Source organism: Microtus pennsylvanicus, chromosome 5 (genome assembly GCF_037038515.1).
Source record: "Microtus pennsylvanicus isolate mMicPen1 chromosome 5, mMicPen1.hap1, whole genome shotgun sequence".
In the NCBI taxonomy this organism is placed as follows: Eukaryota; Metazoa; Chordata; class Mammalia; order Rodentia; family Cricetidae; genus Microtus; species Microtus pennsylvanicus.
The window spans coordinates 29633499-29652175 of record NC_134583.1 but is presented as its reverse complement, the minus strand read 5'-3'; the positions used below and the strand labels follow the sequence as shown (position 1 = coordinate 29652175).

At 45.2% G+C, this 18677-nt stretch overlaps 1 protein-coding gene across 4 annotated transcripts in view; it reads left to right on the top strand.

Annotated features, from left to right (window-relative positions):
- Jph1 (junctophilin 1) overlaps positions 1-18677 on the top strand; it is an 81227-nt gene that overhangs the window by 21498 nt on the left and 41052 nt on the right. The window lies entirely within an intron of this gene.

Below are 18677 nucleotides of genomic sequence, written 5' to 3'. Positions count from 1 at the left end.
GTTGTGGACTAGCTCTGGGTCTTAGTTTTACAGATTCCTGGTTTCTTCGTGTTCTGTTACTGTTTTTGAGTGGCTCACTGCCAATAGCAGCTGGAAACAGGGATGTTTCCTAAGCACACATCTTCCTCCTGCCCTGGTCCTGCCACCAGGAAACACGACCCATTAGGTTCCCAAGTATTTGGAGAACAGTGGTATTGCTTCCAAAACTTCTGAAAAATCGGTGTTGTTGGTATGTAGCAAAGAATGTTTTGATTTGAAATAGGGAACTAGGCTAGAAACACGAGATACAACTTTACTGTAATGTTTAATCTGGAGCTCCAACCTCACCTGAAAAGCCTTAGTCACAGTGTACATACAAGAATGCACTGCTGGAGAGCTGGCGAGAGATGGCCGAGCAGTTTAAGGTGCTTGCTACCAAAGCCTGATGACCTGAGGTCAGTCCCCAGAGCCCATGTGGTAAAAGGAAAGAACCAGTTCCCACGAATTAATCTCTGACCTCCACATGTGCCCACCTACACACAAATCAACATTTAAAAGACAAAAACTTTAAAAGAATGTACCAAACCCTTCCTCGTACTGCATCTTCCAGCACATACAACCCTGGACTCCGTGTCCTGCTGAGCAATGAGGAGAGAGGAGGTTGGTTGCATCCAGGGTGCCCTGCTAGGTGTAAAGCCCATAAAGGCGCTGGTCGGGCAGCATGCACCACGCAAGCTCTGAAGAAGCTTGTCACATAAGCAAAGCAGCGTCTCTGGAGAACGCAGTTAGTGTGCACACGCTGGGCTGAAGGCAGCGTCCGGAGACACCCAGACAGGATTCAGCTCAGGTGAAAAGAGCCAGAGCCCTCAAACTCAAAGAGGGGAAGTCAGATAGAGCCAGGTGTAGACAAGTTAAAATACTAAGCATGGCACTCTGGGTGATGCTGGTGCGGTAGGGTGCAGACTAACCTTATAGTGCAGGGGCATTCACAGTGGACGATGACTGAGCAATCATGAGACAGTGGAACAACAAGGACTGAAGAGTATACTAAAGAACGAGAGCTCAAAATCAAAGACTCATGCTGGCATAATAAACATTTGTTTAGAAAGTATGTGGAGGGGTCTGCAGAAGAGAAATTTCTGAGGTAGATATAATGAAATGGGAAATTTATGTATACTGAGGCAAGTGTCAGACAATTTGTGGTTTAAATGTAATTTATATAATTCCACCTAAAAAGTCAAATTAGCATTTTCTTTTCCTGTAAGGCATAAGTATACTGACCTTCTAAGCTTGAATCTTCATGCTGCCCGGCCTTTTGACTAAGAATATATAGAAAGTAATAAATAAAGAAATTAACACTGATTCCTGTGCCAAAAGGTTTTCTTCAGAGAGTAGGGACATGCAGATACTTGTCTTACAGTTAAATGAAGAGGAAAAGTTGACCGACTAATGCAGACCCCTAACGCTACAGCCCAGGATTGAACCTCTGAAGGCTGTCCTAATGTGTGGTGACAGTACAGAGTAGGTGGGATGAGCGATGAGTTAGGAGTTCTGCACAGTCCATATCATTGTCTGTTCTCTGGCCCCGTGAAAGCTCTCTTTCGTCGGCTTCCCTCTCTGGGAAGACAGAGAACCCCGCCAGGCTCACAGACACCTTACAGGTCCCTGGTACTAGCAGGTCCCTCCCTGGGCAGGCTGAACTCTTCATGGAAGCAGGCAGGAGGGGACAGAGGTCTCCTTCAGGCAACCTAATCATTTTTGTCAGGAAGATACTGATTGTAAGATGTTCTCTCGTCCAACAACAGTATATTGGAAAGTTCACAAAACATGAACAAATGAGTCAAAATATTACTGTTTTTATCATACTCTCCAGATACGAGTTACTCTTGTAAAATAGTGAATTGCATCAAATCGTGTCTTACACAGTTGCTCTAAATGAGAATTTTGAATTATCCGAAGATATAGAAGTTTGATTTTAATCCACAGAGGTTAAGAAGGGGTTTCTTAGATATGTTAATTTGGCTTAATCATTCTGCAAGTTACATGGAGAAGAAAACACTTTACCTGTAAATATACACAATTTTCATTTGGGAATTATAGTTGAATAAAGTTCTAAGGATAGGGGATATTATTCTTACCAAGAATAAGCAAAACTGTGATGGAGAATTGCTGTACCTGTAAGCCCTATTCCAAAGAACTGTAGAGATTTGAAGTGACCTAAACAGAACCAGATTTTCTGTGGACATTTCCAGTACTTTTTCTTTTCTTCCCATTCATTGTTTTCATGTGAAATACTGTTCACAGAAATTCTGGGATTTTTAGAAGTCTAAGGTAATAAATACTGTGGTAATGTCCCATCAAACCAGATCGAAATTCTGAAAGGTTCCTCTTTGTGCTAGAACTAAAGTGAGCTGGAGTCCTTCTCAGTAAGGACTGCCCACAGAATAACATAGTTACCTACAATGCTGGGAAAGAAAGTGATAATCGTGATATCATGATAGAACATTGCTTCTTCAGGGGCCCACTTTATGTTTATTGGTCTATGTTAAAAGCCAGCAAAGTCTGTTTGTAGGTTACTTGGACCCTAACACAAATGGCAAGACATTTGGGTCCCTTTAAATACTTGGTTTCAACTAATTTAACTTCCTCAAGTGACTGTTCTTTGGAGGTTTAGAATACTCAGCATGGGGCTAAAATTTAATGAGCTTCTGACAGTTCACAGGGCACCAGTCCAGCACTCCATGTATTGTAACTATTTTTAATCTCCTTATTGAGGTTGCTGTAGAAAAGGTGATCAGTTTAGTGGAAGGAACTATTCGTTTCTGGGTCCTTTAATAGTCATGACAGCGACTTCCTCGAACGCTCAGCACATGTGAACTGTGAGTGACATGAGATGAGCAGATGGGAGAGCTCTAGACCCCAGAACTGTTCCCAGTCCCTCAGGAACAGGAGCCTGGAGGCTCACCTGCAGGCAAATACACGAGAACATCCTCATCTTCCTGGGGACAAGGGCGCTACTTTACTCTGCGCTAACGTGAAAAACATCCTGTCATAGTCTGCGGCTTTGTGTCTTAGGGTTTCTGTTGCTGTGAAGAAACACCATGACCACAACAACTCCTACAAAGAAAACATTTCATTGAGGGGAGTGAGCTTACAGTTTCATAGGTTCAGTCCTTTCTCATCATGGTGGAGAGCGTGGCAGCTGGGAGCATGGTGGCATTGCAGGCAGCCGTGGTGCCGGAGAAGTAGCTGAGAGTTCGACATCTTGCAGGCTGCAGGAAGGAGAATGACAGTCACACTGAGCAAAGCTTGAGCAAAAGAGACATCAAAACCTGCCCCTACAGTCACACACTTCCTCCAACAAAGCCACACCTCCTAATAGTGCCACTCCCATGAGCTAATGGGGGTCAGTGACATTAAAACTCCCTCACCATGTAAGCAGTAGAGCAAGTTGACCCAAAGCTTGGGGTGGTCAAGAGAATTCTGTGATATTAAGTCTATGTAAACGTCCTTACAGTGAGCAGCGGTCATAACTGCTCACTGAAGAATCACACAAACAGTGGTCGAATGTGTCCAAGCTACGTGCCATGAAAAGGAAGGCCTTGCTCCCAGAAACTTCACATTCTGAGTTAAGAACTTGAGGAGAAAAGCTAGCAACTGGTCTGTGATGGTGAGGGCTGAGTCGGAACAAAGACAGTAGTATATCTAGGAGCCCAGCACATGGTCCCAAGCCAGTGAGAGGAGCCTGAGAGAGACTTTCAGGAGAGTCTCCAGTAGGGTCTTGAGACAAGCTTTCCCAGAAGTGGAAAGGGGTGGATGAGTTTTCCGAGCAAAGCAACCCATATTGGCAGAATCTGGAAGACAAGGAGATTGCTTTTCTGAAAACGTGAAAGTGTCCTTTATTGTCAGTCACCTGGGTGTGGAGTTCCTGATGAGGAACAAACACTCCACAGTGTGGCAGTCTGGCAGGGAGCTCAAATCCTGGTCCTGCCAATGCTGTGAGGCTGAGCCTGGGGCGTGGCTTAGCCTTTGCATATTCCACCATGCTGCTTCTGCAGGTTGGGAGGAGAGTGGCGGCTGCTGAGTGTGGAGTATTGCACAGGTGAAAACAGCTAATAAACATAAAGCAGAAAGTAGACACTAAATGTTTGCACTGGAGCAACTTCTGTAATCACTTCAGCCAGCATTTCCCAAGTGTCTCTCTATGCAAAGGAAGAGCAGAGCAAGAGCTGGGTAAAATGTGTGGTCAGGTGGCAGCAACGAATATGAAAACATAGCAATGTAGCATGAAGGAGAGCTGTGTGGAATTCAGGCCAGTAGAGGATTGTCATCCAAGGGATTTATTCTATGTAAGGGGGATTCTGGGAGAAGGGAGATTAAAGTAGAATGTTTGTTTGATGTTCATTTTGGCTTCATCATGTGGGAATCGGGGAAGGTCCATCCAGACCTGCTCTTGGCCACCTTTCAATCCCTGTGGCCCATGTAATCATGGCTCCTCTCCAGCAACCTGGGTATGTTTACATGGCTCCCTTGGAGCCAAGGCTAGGAGGGGAGCAGGGTAAGTGTGCTGTCTGTTTGCCTAGTAGTCCGAGACAGGAGCATAGCATGCAGGAGCCCACAGCAAATCTAGGTAACTTGATCTTCAGAGAGGTCCCCAGGCCCTGGATCTAGGGGCTCATTCTTGCTATTCCCCTGCTAGCTTCATCCTGCTGTTTCTGCGTAGTTACTGTGGGTTTCAGATGCTTCAACTTCCAGCCTGAGATGAAGCTTGGGATCTTCAGCAGTTCCTGCCCCTGTGTTGCAAGAAGTACATGGCCCCTCATCCAGGGACCTCAGAGGGAGTATCTACTAGCCACCAAGGTCTTCAGACTGTGGAGTCAAACTGCCCTGGTCTTCCGGAAATGCCTCCCAGTCTGACACCATTCCGCAGTCTCCCCTCTGATGATGTCCCTGCTCCTTTTTGTCACTGTGGTCTTGGGAAAGACAGTCAACTGGTAATTTACGGACACTGAAATAAGGAAAGATGTAAACTTGTGCTCTGTCACCAAGACATTGAAAAAGGCCAAGAGGTGGTATATGTACAGTGTGACACGCTGCATTCTCTTCAGAGAGACTTAGAGGATTGTTTTAATATCTTTCTGCAATATGTAGCGGTGGGGAAGAGAAAACTCGGGAGCCAGAACAACTTCATTGGCTGGCACTGTCGCCTATGAGCAGAGTGACCTCACATGATTGACTTCTCCAAGCTTGTTTTCCCTTCCTCTGTACCATGGAATAGTTGGGAGAACCTCATGAAGCTGCAGGACATCAGTAGGTAGATGCGTGTGAGGTGCTTAGAGTGTGGTTCTTCTGTTGTGAATTCCTGCTTCAGTTATGGACATATCAGGGTATTTTGTATGACGTTCCCCTGATGCTGGGCATGTCTGGTAATATGGTGATGCTTCCGGGGCCTTATACAGGCTTTATGTAAGGCTCCTGTGGTGTTAGGTAAGCTGTATACTTAGTTTCGGGACCAGTGGGACTTTGTCAGCCCTCACAGGTCTCAGAAGAAAAACTGAGGACATTCCCAAATCCTGTCCAGGGTAAATTACTTTTTCCTAATCCATTGCATGCAAGTTTGAACAGAAGTCGTAGACATGGCCACACCTCTGTTTGAGAGTTCCTGAAGGCTACTCTGGGGTATGTGGACACTGTGGTTATAGAGACATATTTTTGTGGTGCAGGTTTCTTTTTTAAAACTTGGGCCGGCCTGACTGCCACTGCAAGCCATCTGCTATGGGTGTGGAAACAGCTGTGAACGAAACACACCTGTGTCTTTGTCCTAGCTCTTGCCTGGCAGGGCAAGACGCAGTTTGGCTCCGCCCACTTCCACATCTGCATGTCGGGGTTTCTGCCTCATATATTGCTACTCGACCTGCTCAGAAGAAATAGACAAATTTTAAAGTGTGAAGAAATTCTCCTTATACTACTTTTCTGGTTTTTTTTTTCTTTGAACAAACACAAAGTATCTGTCTTCAAATTATTAAAACATCTTTTTTTTTTTCAAATATATGAGCTTAAACTTTGTAATCAGTAACTAAAACTGACTGACACATAATTGGGTAAGCTTGCAATCCACAAAATGACAGCAGAGATTTGTATTTAGAAATCCAGAGGCAGAGGTTAGTAGGGGGACCCCTTTGTTGTGTGTTTCGCCAGTTCATAGAAGCCCAAGGCCCCGCCCTGTTACTCACAGTTTCTACGGCTTCCATGAGTAAACACTACTGAGTGTTCAAAGGCTTCAGGTGAGCTCCAGTCGTGCCACTGTGGAATGCTGTGCACGCACCTCTGTGATGCTCGGGGAGGAGTAGGGGACAGGGTAGAATGTTGTGCACCTCTGTGATGCTCAAGGAGGAGTAGGGGACAGGGTAGAGTGCTGTGCACCTCTGTGATGCTCGGGGAGGAGTAGGGGACAGGGTAGAATGCTGTGCACCTCTGTGATGCTCGGGGAGGAGTAGGGGACAGGGTAGAATGCTGTGCACCTCTGTGATGCTCGGGGAGGAGTAGGGGACAGGGTAGAGTGCTGTGCACCTCTGTGATGCTCGGGGAGGAGTAGGGGACAGGGTAGAGTGCTGTGCACCTCTGTGATGCTCAAGGAGGAGTAGGGGACAGGGTAGAGTGCTGTGCACCTCTGTGATGCTCGGGGAGGAGTAGGGGACAGGGTAGAATGCTGTGCACCTCTGTGATGCTCTGGGAGGAGTAGGGGACAGGGTAGAGTGCTGTGCACCTCTGTGATGCTGGGGGAGGAGTAGGGGACAGGGTAGAGTGCTGTGCACCTCTGTGATGCTCGGGGAGGAGTAGGGGACAGGGTAGAGTGCTGTGCACCTCTCTCATGCTGGGGGAGGAGTAGGGGACAGGGTAGAGTGCTGTGCACCTCTGTGATGCTGGGGGAGGAGTAGGGGACAGGGTAGAGTGCTGTGCACCTCTGTGATGCTCGGGGAGGAGTAGGGGACAGGGTAGAGTGCTGTGCACCTCTGTGATGCTGGGGGAGGAGTAGGGGACAGGGTAGAGTGCTGTGCACCTCTGTGATGCTCGGGGAGGAGTAGGGGACAGGGTAGAGTGCTGTGCACCTCTGTGATGCTCGGGGAGGAGTAGGGGACAGGGTAGAGTGCTGTGCACCTCTCTCATGCTGGGGGAGGAGTAGGGGACAGGGTAGAGTGCTGTGCACCTCTGTGATGCTGGGGGAGGAGTAGGGGACAGGGTAGAGTGCTGTGCACCTCTGTGATGCTCGGGGAGGAGTAGGGGACAGGGTAGAGTGCTGTGCACCTCTGTGATGCTGGGGGAGGAGTAGGGGACAGGGTAGAGTGCTGTGCACCTCTGTGATGCTCGGGGAGGAGTAGGGGACAGGGTAGAGTGCTGTGCACCTCTGTGATGCTCGGGGAGGAGTAGGGGACAGGGTAGAGTGCTGTGCACCTCTCTCATGCTGGGGGAGGAGTAGGGGACAGGGTAGAGTGCTGTGCACCTCTGTGATGCTCTGGGAGGAGTAGGGGACACGGTAGAGTGCTGTGCACCTCTGTGATGCTCGGGGAGGAGTAGGGGACAGGGTAGAGTGCTGTGCACCTCTCTCATGCTCGGGGAGGAGTAGGGGACAGGGTAGAGTGCTGTGTGTCTCTGTGATGCTCAGGGAGTCTACAGGGTAGAATGCTGTACACCTCTGTGATGCTCGGGGAGGAGTAGGGGACAGGGTAGCATGCTGTGGCTTTCCAACGGGTTTAAATGAGGAAAAAGGTTTGTCAGAGGTGGGAGGTGTTGAGGACATGGAGAAGGGAGATGGTCTCCTGGGAAAAAAACACAAGAATCAAATCTTAAGCCAAAGGAAGATTGGGGCAGACATATGGAGGAGAACTTGTGCTGAAAAGAAAGGACACACAGCAGGTGAGGGGTATAAGGTGGGATCCTGGAACATCCCCACTTCTATGGTACCATGGAAGGCCGTGGTTACCATGTATTCAGTTAGATACCTTGGCTGCTGCAGGAACTTCATTTAAATTAAACACCAAATTTGCTTCTTTTTAATCTTGAGAGAATAAAATCAGATCAAATGATTTGTTCCTTTTTTTTCTGACGGAAAGGCTCAGTAGAAAGAGATTCTCCTTTCTTTCTTCTGCCTGATTTGCTGGAATCTGTCAGTTCCCACTCTCCATGCAGTATGGGTTAGTCCATGTTTGCCCAGTAGTAAACGCTCACGTAAAGCGTTTTGCTCCATGCACAAAAGTAAGTTGAATTAGGATGATGTCTCATTGGGTAAATAGGCTTAGCATGCAACCATGAGGACCTGAATTCAGATCCCTGTCACCCAGATAAAAATTAAAACATGGCAGCCCCTTTGTGTAATGCCCACTGTAGCCCAGTGTTGGTGGCAGGGGACAGAGCCAGACACATCCCTGGGGCTTGCTGACTTGCCACTGTAGCTGAAACAGTAAACAGCAACTTCAACAAACAGCAAGTACAAGGAGAGACTTTGTTTTAAAAACTATGGTGGGGTGGTAAAATGATGGAAGAAGGGATCCAGCGTTGGCCTCTGGTCTCCATTTTCTGGTACGCACATGAACACACAGGCTCAACGTGCACACAAACGCACAAACTATAAAATTATGTTGGTCTTTGGTTTCCTACCCCCTACTTGCTTGGTATTCTTCAACGATGATGCACACGCTTGCCTGTCCTAAGACATTATCCAGGTGAGAATATGGCTTCATCTTATCCAACATAGCCTTAGCTATTCACACGATCCTCTTTTCCTTGGTCTCCTCCAAATCCACCTCCCTTGCCCCCATTTTCCTTACTTTGTCTGTTTCTCTCCACTGTTCTCTGTGCTCCAGATGTCCAGTTCTACTGTAATTGTGTTTCATCATGAAGTCATTGATTCATTGGGCTCCTGTACTAGGTGTTGAGTACCAACTTATGCCTGTTGTTCAAGAGATGGGCGTAAGTGGTGCCCCTGAAATTCTGCAGATGATAGCAAGAAGACCCGAGGAGGATGAGAGTGGAACTGGGCAGTTCTCTATCTGCTCCATCACCCCCATCTTCCTTCTTCTCTAATATTTGGAATGGACTCTCATAGTATTGAATGTTGTTCTCTAAGAAAATCCCGACAGTTCTTTTAATACTTAGACATCTCCCCAACAGCACACTCAATGAGAGGATTTCTCTGGATTTAGTTTTCTCACCTGTAAAGTTAAAAACAATGATATCGAATTGTTTCTAGGAATTTCCTTGCTAAAAAAAAAAATCAGCTAAAGCAACTGCCTACTTGTATTGCAAGGTGTGTTGAAGTGCTGTGTTTTCTCTTGTTTTTACAGTCGGGGTTTCAATGTGCAACTCTTGGGTGGGATTAATGTCTAAGAGAAAATGGACCTTGTGTTTTGTTTGTGTAGGACGGTTTTGAATACAAGGGGTTTGTTTGTTTCTTTGTTCGTTTGTTTTGTTTTTGGACAAAACCAAAACAGTGGACTAGAATGAAAGGTCTAGTCAGGAAGTTTTTCCTGTGCCACATGGGACTGCATCCTGCTTCAAAAGTCTCTGCTTTTTGCCTTAAGCAATCATATTTGCTCAGAAAGTTGTTAACTTGAATAAGTATACTGAAGCATTGTTTGTACATATTAAATTGCATATGCATCATGTTATACTTAAATTGTTAGCTAATAGTTCCGTTGCATATGCATACTAATGCAAGTTGGCAGTCTTTTCAAAAATCATTTGAGGGTGTGTTCAGGGGTTCTAAGGTAGGAAAGGGCTTGGGTTATTTCTGAACAGACTAGCCCAAGATTTTTGAAAGATTTTGACTCTGGTTTAGGTTCCTGGGGACTCTTGATCACAACTATAGGATTACTTTATTCTCCCAGGGATCAAATGCATTCTTAACTCATAGTAACTTACCTCGACCTGTTCAGGTGCACTGGTGCTCCGGAGTGCAATTGGATTCTCTCCACCGAAAGCACATATTAGCACGTAGGCTTGCAGACTTGAAGCAGTTCCTCTCCACCTGGGCTCAGCTTCTGTGCACGTGTTTGTAATAACAGGTGGCCATTGAGTCTTTAGAAGCCTGGCTTGATTGTTTTTTTCCATTTTATTCTATTTTGAAGCTTTTGTGGGCAGTGGTTGTATTTTATAAGCTGGATTCAGTTTAGCAACTATCACAGTTTAAGAAGACTTATAGAAAACCAGATACACACGTAACACAATAAACTGGCAATGTAAGAAAAACAACTAAAAATCTTTAAGGCAGGCTCTTCAGCCTTGGTTGATCTGGAACGGCTGTGGAAGTGCAGCCTTGCCTACAGAAGCTGCGAGCACGGTGCATTGTACGTGGGTCTGGCCACATGAGTGGAAGTGGTGGTGCTCTGAGTTTAAATCTTCCTTATTTTTGAAGAGGAGTAATGTGCATGGTTCACAATCTTGAAGTTATCAGATGGCATAGATCAAGTCTAAATGTCCTCCCTGTTGCTAACTCCTGACCACATGCTGTCCCCAAAGGGAGCAAATGTCGTTAGTAATACTGTACTTTGTACTTTTTCCTTGTATTCATGCCTCTCTATATATATATATATATTTATTTCCTTTGTATAAATACCAGCACACTTGAAGTCCACAGTGACTATCCAGAATTTTGGGGGAGCTGACAGCCTGTCATCCCAAGTTGAGGCAGGAATATGGGGATCCCTCAGGTGACCGGGACTTGTATCCAAACAAAACCTAGTACAGTGTATACGTGCGGGAACATTGTAAATAATGGTAAAAATGAAAAAAGGGGTCAGTTTTTAAAAAAAAAAAGCCGGGATTATAGCTCAGTGGTAGAGGGCTTGCTTGCCTGGCAGTTACAAGGTCCTCGATTAAATCCTCAGTATTGGGCCATAAATGAGCACATAGATCTTCACCTTAAAAAAATTATCTGAATAGCGCTGTGTTTTAAATACCACACTTCCTGGCTTTTCACAAAGCAGCGTGGAGCATATAACGTGAATTCTTGCTGTTCCCTGGGGGCTGTAGGTATGGCCAAGAAATCAGACACATTAATTGATTCTCCATGGAAAGTTACACTCAATGCTAAGTGGAGTGAAGAGCCGTAAACACCTTCGTGTCAGCTGCATTCAGGTGTTGCTGTGAAATTTTGGCACTGAATACATATGGCTGTTTGGTTTTTAAACCTTTTTATACTTTTAGACTACAGCTAAAGAAGAGTATTTAAGAGCAATCACCGTCTGCACGCTGGTTTTGTTGTTATTTAACAATATATATTGCAGTTAATCTAATATTAATATATAACCAGCTTCCCAAGTCTAGAAACCATTAAAACTGACTCACTAGGGGCTAGGAATGTAGCTTGGTTATGCAGTACACGTTCAGCATGCTCAAGCCCTGGGTTCCATCCCCAGAGCTGGTACCAAAAAAAAGAAAATATTTTACATGGTAGTTTGTTGAGGGAAGCCTTGAGAACTAGAGCTTAATTGGTATCACTGCTCATCATGAGGGATCCGTCGCTAAGCAGCGTATCCAGGTTGGTGTGTCGTAGCATGTCGTGTTGTTACCATTCTCTGTGGGAAAGCTGCAGTGGGAGAGGCGGTCGGCCCCTTGGATCGTGGAGACACTTTTTCTCATTGGTGTGTCAGCAGATGGCTGAAAGGAGCAGGACCTGTAATAGCCTGTGCAGTTGTCACCATGCGCCTGTGCTGGGCACAGAAGTCTGACTAAATAAGGCAGTGCCCCAGTGAGCCTTATCAGCATTTGACCGGAATCCGGGTGAGCAGCTGATACACCACGCCTGTCCACTGTCTCCGCTCTCCCTTCACGTCTTAACAGACGTCTGTCACGTCAAAACTTACTGCCCCCAACAGAGTTGTGGCATCTGGATTTTATATAAAGTTGAATAAGAACGACACCTGAGTCTTTATAGCGGATAAAGGGAATGAGTTCGGTGTTCCAAAAATGTGTTGTGCGTGTAAGCATACTTATTTTTAGTGATGTGTCAGTGGAGAGTTTGTTTAGGCTTTCATTCACCAGCCCTGGCTCGTGAAGCCCTCCCTACCCCCACCCACCCCCTAGCCACCACTGTGCTCCCTAGCTGGCTTAAGGGTAAGGCCTGGGACAACTCTTAACGTAGAGGATCAAGGGAAGGAAATCTGCAATCATTGCCACTGACTGGAGTCACTGGGCCGTGGGCCTAAGAGAAAAAAAACACAAATGGCAAACCAGGCAGTCGTTAGTTCACTGAGCGTCTGTATTTATGAAAAGAAAGTAGAGCCGTTTGTGCAGGGTGAAATCCAAGGCTTTGGTTCTGTTGCCAGCCAGAACCATTTTCCTGGCAATGTGGGAGCTACAACCTGCTCTTCCAGCCAGGCCCTGGGAGGGGAAGAACCGCTATATGTGTATGGGGATTCTGCTAAAGAAGGGTAGGCAGTAAGATTTCCAGTAGACCACTGCTAAGACAGGTACAGCTAACAATACAAATGAATGTGTGGGTTCAAGCTCCGGGCCAGCTTGTGGCTTGTGCCCATCCTCTATCATCCTTGTACATACATTGTGCCCCTCTCTGGCTTCCTCCCGCTTCCTCCTTTCTTAACCTTCCCCGTGGAAGGGTAAAGCTTCACAGCCCCCAGTCCCTAACCTCTGTACGCAGCCATACATCCACTTGGAGCCCATTTGTTTCCTCTCTATAAGTGCTCCAAGTAATATATGTCTATTACGGTTCCTTACTATGTGTAAGCTGGAGCGATAGTGGTGGTCTCTGTATTGTTTAATTTATATACATGGCGCTATCCTGCTCACTTTCATGGTAATTTTAAAAATATTTCATTAATTTTTGCGTGTCTTGTGCATACACGCATACATACATACTCACATGTTCTGTACAACGTGTTTTAAAATTTATCCATCTTACCATGTCTGCTCCTGATCTATTGATCTTGCCTGTCACATACTAAAAATTGATATGCACGTTTACTTTCAGTGGACCCACAAGTTTCTAAATATTCCTCTACCCCAAACAGTACCCTAGTAACTAACCATTGCGTGTATCTTTTAAAAATAAAGATGCTATTCATTCAAGTGCCTTCTGTAAAATGTTTACACCAAATATATACATTGCAAATTTCCTAATTTAAAATGTTTTCCCACAGTGGACTACTGGCACTGACAGATGTGATTAAGGTTTCTATCTTCAGGGTACGAAGAAATATTGAAATATTCTAGAGAGTGTTCTGTGGTTGGACAGATGGCTCCTGGGTGTTCTGTTTTAGAATCAAATATTCACACGTCTTCCCTAATCACAGTTTGGGAAAACTTGGAAGATTCTAGGCTGGTCGACAAGTAAGGAGAGAGCCTGTGCACACTGTGATTTAAGGTTGTAGGACGGGGAAGAATGTGTCCTTCAAAATAAAAGTCTTGATCCGACGGGGGGGGGGGGTGAGTTAAACCTCTCTTGGCCTTGGTGTCTTTATCGGTAACAGAGACTTACAAGAGCCCTCACTGAAGGGGTGAAAGGATTGAGTGTTTATATGAGCTGATCTTGAGTCGCACCGGTCACGTCATGAGCCTCAAAGGTGGTAACTAAAAAGCACTAGAAAGTCCCTATCCTCGGTTCAGCTGGATGGCCTCACAGTCCTAGTTCTGAAGTCAGCTTGGTTATTTTGGTGTGGCCTCTCCTTACAGTCCTGTCGGTTACAATGTCAGCAGTGGCTGGTAGGAGGAGGCTGGGAGTAGGTGGTACCAGTGGTTGTATGAAAAGGGCAGGGTGTGGGAGGGGGAAATCCAAGGTTTAGCCTATGACCTAAGAGCACAGAAGGATGGATGTGAGGGGATAAGTGTGGAATGAGTTGGGGCGGGGTTGGGGTAGCTCCCACCGCCACCTAGGGAAGATGCGAACAAATCTGAACACGATGGTTTGATCCGGGCTTGGTGATTTCCAGCACTCACAAAACAGAACATTCTTAGGAAGCCTCCATTAGAAAGTGACTGGTAGACACTCCCAGAGAAGTATGAGCTTCACCTCAGTGTGTTGGATGCTGGGGGTGGGGTCTGGTTGACTGGAATTATCAGGCAAACACATCTGCCCACTTAATATTTTCAGCCCTCTTAACCCAATTGGTTGACTTGCGGATCAGTGGGGGTTTGACTCCTACTAAATTAAGGCAAGCCTTACATGCCCATGTGGCCACTGGGGACATTCTCCCCCAGGGAGGGTCTGGCAGGCAGAGTTTTCAAATGCTAGTCAGCTTCCATCTATGACTCTTAGAATTGATTCAAATCCTCTTTATCTAAGTGATCGGCGTAATGAAAGCTCGTTTTATTGTAAGAGCTAAGTGCGAAAGCTTAAGATGTTTAAGACTTAAATGCGAAGCTGCTGAAGCAAATGGGATTTGCCCCGTGACATTCCAGTTCTCTCTGGCTGGTAGGATGCCGTGGCAAGAAGAGGGTGGGTTCCTTGCTCGTGCTGTCTCTCCTTCTGCTCCTGATTTGGACCTTGAGATTTCAGTCCGGTGCTCCAATGTGGGTCTCTGTCTCTGTCTCCTTTCATTGCCTGATGAAGGTTAATATTCAGGAGGATGCCTATATGTTTGTCTTTGGATTCACCTTCTTATTTAGCTTCTCTAGGATCGCGAATTATAGGCTCAATGTCCTTTATTTATGGCAAGAAACCAAATATGAGTGAGTACATCCCATGTTCCTCTTTTTGGGTCTGGCTTACCTCACTCAGGATAGTGTTTTCTATTTCCATCCATTTGTATGCAAAATTCAAGAAGTCCTTGTTTTTTACTGCTGAGTAGTACTCTAATATGTATATTTTCCATACTTTTTTCGGGTGGTCCTTGGACTTCCCACAGGTCAGGGAACCCTGATTGCTCTTCGAGCTGATGAGGGAGGGGGACTTGATTAGGGGAGGGGGAGGGAAATGGGAGGCGGTGGCAGGGAAGAGGTAGAAATCTTAAATAAATAAATAAATAAATAAATAAATAAATAAATAAATAAATAAATAAATAAAAGAAGAGGGTGGGTTTGTATGGAGCCTGTGAATTTAGTCCTGGTTCTTCTGAACACCAGTGCCTCCCAGAGCATGTTTCCACACACATGAAGTGGAAAATAACTGTGAGGTATCTTTGTGAGTGTCTACCATAATAGTTTTGCTCATAGGTTTTAACAGACTGCCATAGTGACTAGACGAGCAGGCCTGCTTTTTGTCCCGCCCGGCTTCTGCACGACTAGCTTAGCCCCAGAAATAACAACACACAAAGTGTATTCATTTAAACACTGCCTGGCCCATTATATCTAGCCTCTTCTTGGCTAACTCTCATATCTTGCTTTAACCCATATCTAGTAATCTGTGTGTCACCACGGGGTCGTGGCTTAATGGGAAAATTCTAACCCACGTCCATCTCGGGCCGGAGCTTCATGGCGGTTCCCTGACTCTGCTTTCTTTCTCCCAGCATTCTGTTCTGTCTTCCCTGCCTACCTATGTTCTGACCTATCAAGCCAAGCAGTTTTCTTCATTAATTAACCAATGAAACAACAGATAGATAGAAGACCCTCCTACATCAGACTGCAGAAGTGATGGCTAATAAATATAGCATCGTATTCTCATGTCCCTTTACTATTAGAGTATTATGACTTCATGCTAGTTATATTGTTATATAAATATTTTAATCTTCATGTTTTGTGGCCCTCAGATAGTTTTTTATTATTAAGTTTAACAATGTTTTCCAAGGTTGGTGCCCTTATCAATGTTGCAATCACAAGAGACAATATGTCTCTCTCCCCCTCCTGCTCAGATTTCCACCATCCATTTTTTTTTCTAGACTGAGCCTTCCCTTCTTCCAACTGCCTATGTTCTGTATACAAGAAAGGTGAATACATTAGTGATAGAGTTGAAATATAAAAACAATATGTGGAAAGCTTGTGTGCTGAAGAGTAGCTGGTTCTTGGTGGTCATGTAACTGGCCATCCTTGGTGTATGAGCATACAGTACTTGGGGAGAGCAAGTCCCTCCAAGCTGTTCTTACCTGGCGCTGACAATGTGGTGCTTTTTTCCAAGCCCACCGGGGATCTTTGTGCTTTGCATCCCACGTGACTCTGTTGCAATGCTCCCACCGTGCTGTCTGGATGCTGGAGCTGAGCAGCTTTAGTTGCGATGCCTGTATCCCAATACAGGACAACTGTGTGCCATGCAGACATTAGTGATGTGAACAAGCAGACGGCAAACCTAGCTGCCCTAGGCCTCAGCTTTCTGGGCTACATAATGAATCAGAATTAAGTCATTTCTGAGCTCTGCCTTGGTCTCCAGATTTTGAAGAATATGTTCATTGTAATAATACTGGTTTAATCAGAAGCTTACACGATAAAGACTTAAATTACTACCAAAGACACACTTATCCAAGTGGGTTTTCTATTATAATGTTCCTATACACAAACCTATATTGTGAAGTTTTTGCTGTATAGTAATTAAATTTATATAACTTCATTTTTATTTACGACATTATTTGATTATTTGTATGTGGGCCCATTGCTGGGACTTTATTCAGATAATAGGGTGTTTCAATTAGAATGTGTATTTTCCTACCTAAAATTGCTCTTACATTATTTACCAAAGTAAAATAACTCATTTAATAGGAAGATAATCATTTAAAGTGGGTGTCTAGCTTGTGTTTATATAATAAATCATTTTCCCTATGCCCCTAGATTTAGTGTTCTCCTTCATAAAGGTGAAGGGTTGTGTTTGTCACAATATATTACCTTAGACTTTGTTTGTTCACTGCTTTCTGCTTCCAGCACCGATTAGCTGTGGCTAGGTAAGTATTAGTGAATCTATCCATCCTGTGGTGGTTTTTTAAAATAATATTCTTGAATCATGCAATAAGTAATTTGTTACTTATCTGGAAACTTACTTTATGTTTACATTGGTTGATTGAGGGGTGCATCCTCTCTATGAGAGTCTGGAGCTCTACCATGCTCTGTCTGTGCAGTCTGATAGGACTTTATATGTAACACCTGCCATCCTTGTAATAACTGGAAAAGCAGATTCTACTGCTGTTTACATTGCCAGATGACGAATCTGCGACCCAGTGAAACTCAGTAACTAACCTTGGTCACAGGCTTGTCAATGGTTAAAACTACACTCACATCAGACAGAAGGATGGGAACGGATCAGGCAAACTGTAGGAAGCTCAGCTCTGGGTTGGTTCCAGCATGAGAGGTATTTTTAGTTTAGCCTGTTTTTGAAACCTGTGCCTCCTAAATAATGTGTCTGCATCCCAGAGCAAACCCAGCGAGGCTGTGGGATTCCTGCTGTGCTAATCTAGCCCCAGCATCACCTTTATGCCATGGTGGTAACAATATGCTGTGGCTTAAAAGGAGCTAGGTTTGCAGTGCCGTGTATACCAATGCAGAGACACCTGAGGCTCAGTGCCCAGGGCAGTAGGTGGGAGGGACCAATGAGAAGAGCCTCCAGATGGCCTGAGCACTGCGGGGACCAGGATGGAACCCAAGTGTGGCCTCGGGGTGGCCTGGCACCCCAAGAGCATGGAGTATCTGCTGCAGCCTGTTTGCCAAGTGCCACCTGCTGCATCCCAGTAGGAGAAAAGAAATCCAGACTGACAGCCCCTTGTGAGGTTAAAGGGGGGTGCTTCAGCCAGTGAGCTCCTTAACCCGACATGAAACCCTGTGGCGAGTCAAGTGTAGCCAACGGTCACTCATTTCCTCATGCTCTCTCTCTTGGACTTCTCGTCTAGACTAAAACTTGCTTATTCCTGAAAGGTCGTTGTGAGGAAACTTAATCAGACAATAATAAGAATGGCCATGCTAGTTTAAGAAAAAAAGCTCAAAAACCATACCTAGAAGAGAGTGTTTCTCACACTCAGATGATCCAGAAACTCAGGTATCAACAGTTAGAGGAGAGAGAGAGACTGGACTGACCTGGGAAAATGTACAGCCTGACCAAGATTGCATGTGTGAGCACGCGAGTGCAGCGGTTCCTTCAAGCCCACTCCTACCACCCAGCACTGATAGAACAGGTAGATTGCAAGAGATGCTGTGTGGAAAATAAACTTTAAAAAAAAAAAAGTTAACCAACCTTATCATCACCAACCTGTGTATGGCATTAGTTAATAGAAGGATGAACATACGGCTGGGTGAACTCAAATTATTAGAATCAATTGAGAGATATATACTCTACTATATATTAGCACATATATAAATATGTTCTTATGGTAATCATTCCAGCGTTTTTGTTCCAGACTAGAATTAGTTTCCATCTGTTTCATGCTTGATTATGTCTCAATTTCTTTTTAAGTCCCTGAGACCTTTTCTTAGAAAAGAATGAGGGGGGTCTCTTGTGTCTTGCTTTTTGAAGAAAGCCTGATGCCTGCTGATGGACTTGCTTTGAAGCATTTGAGGTTTCTTTAGGGTTGTTACGTTCCAGTCATCTGTTGTAAAGGGGCCCCGGTTATCTCCCCTGAGCAGCACCTCCATGGCTAGTTCTGGGTCCAGACTTTAAATGTGTGACTTGATCTAGATGATGAACGCTAATCGTAGTTCCGTGGAAGAGTCCCACGTGGTTTTCACTGTCATGCTGCCTTTAATAATAAGCCTGCAGCTGGGTGCATGGGTATGTGGCTCAGACGTAAGCATCTGGCAAACAGCGTGAGCCTGTGTTTTATCATCAGCATAAGAGG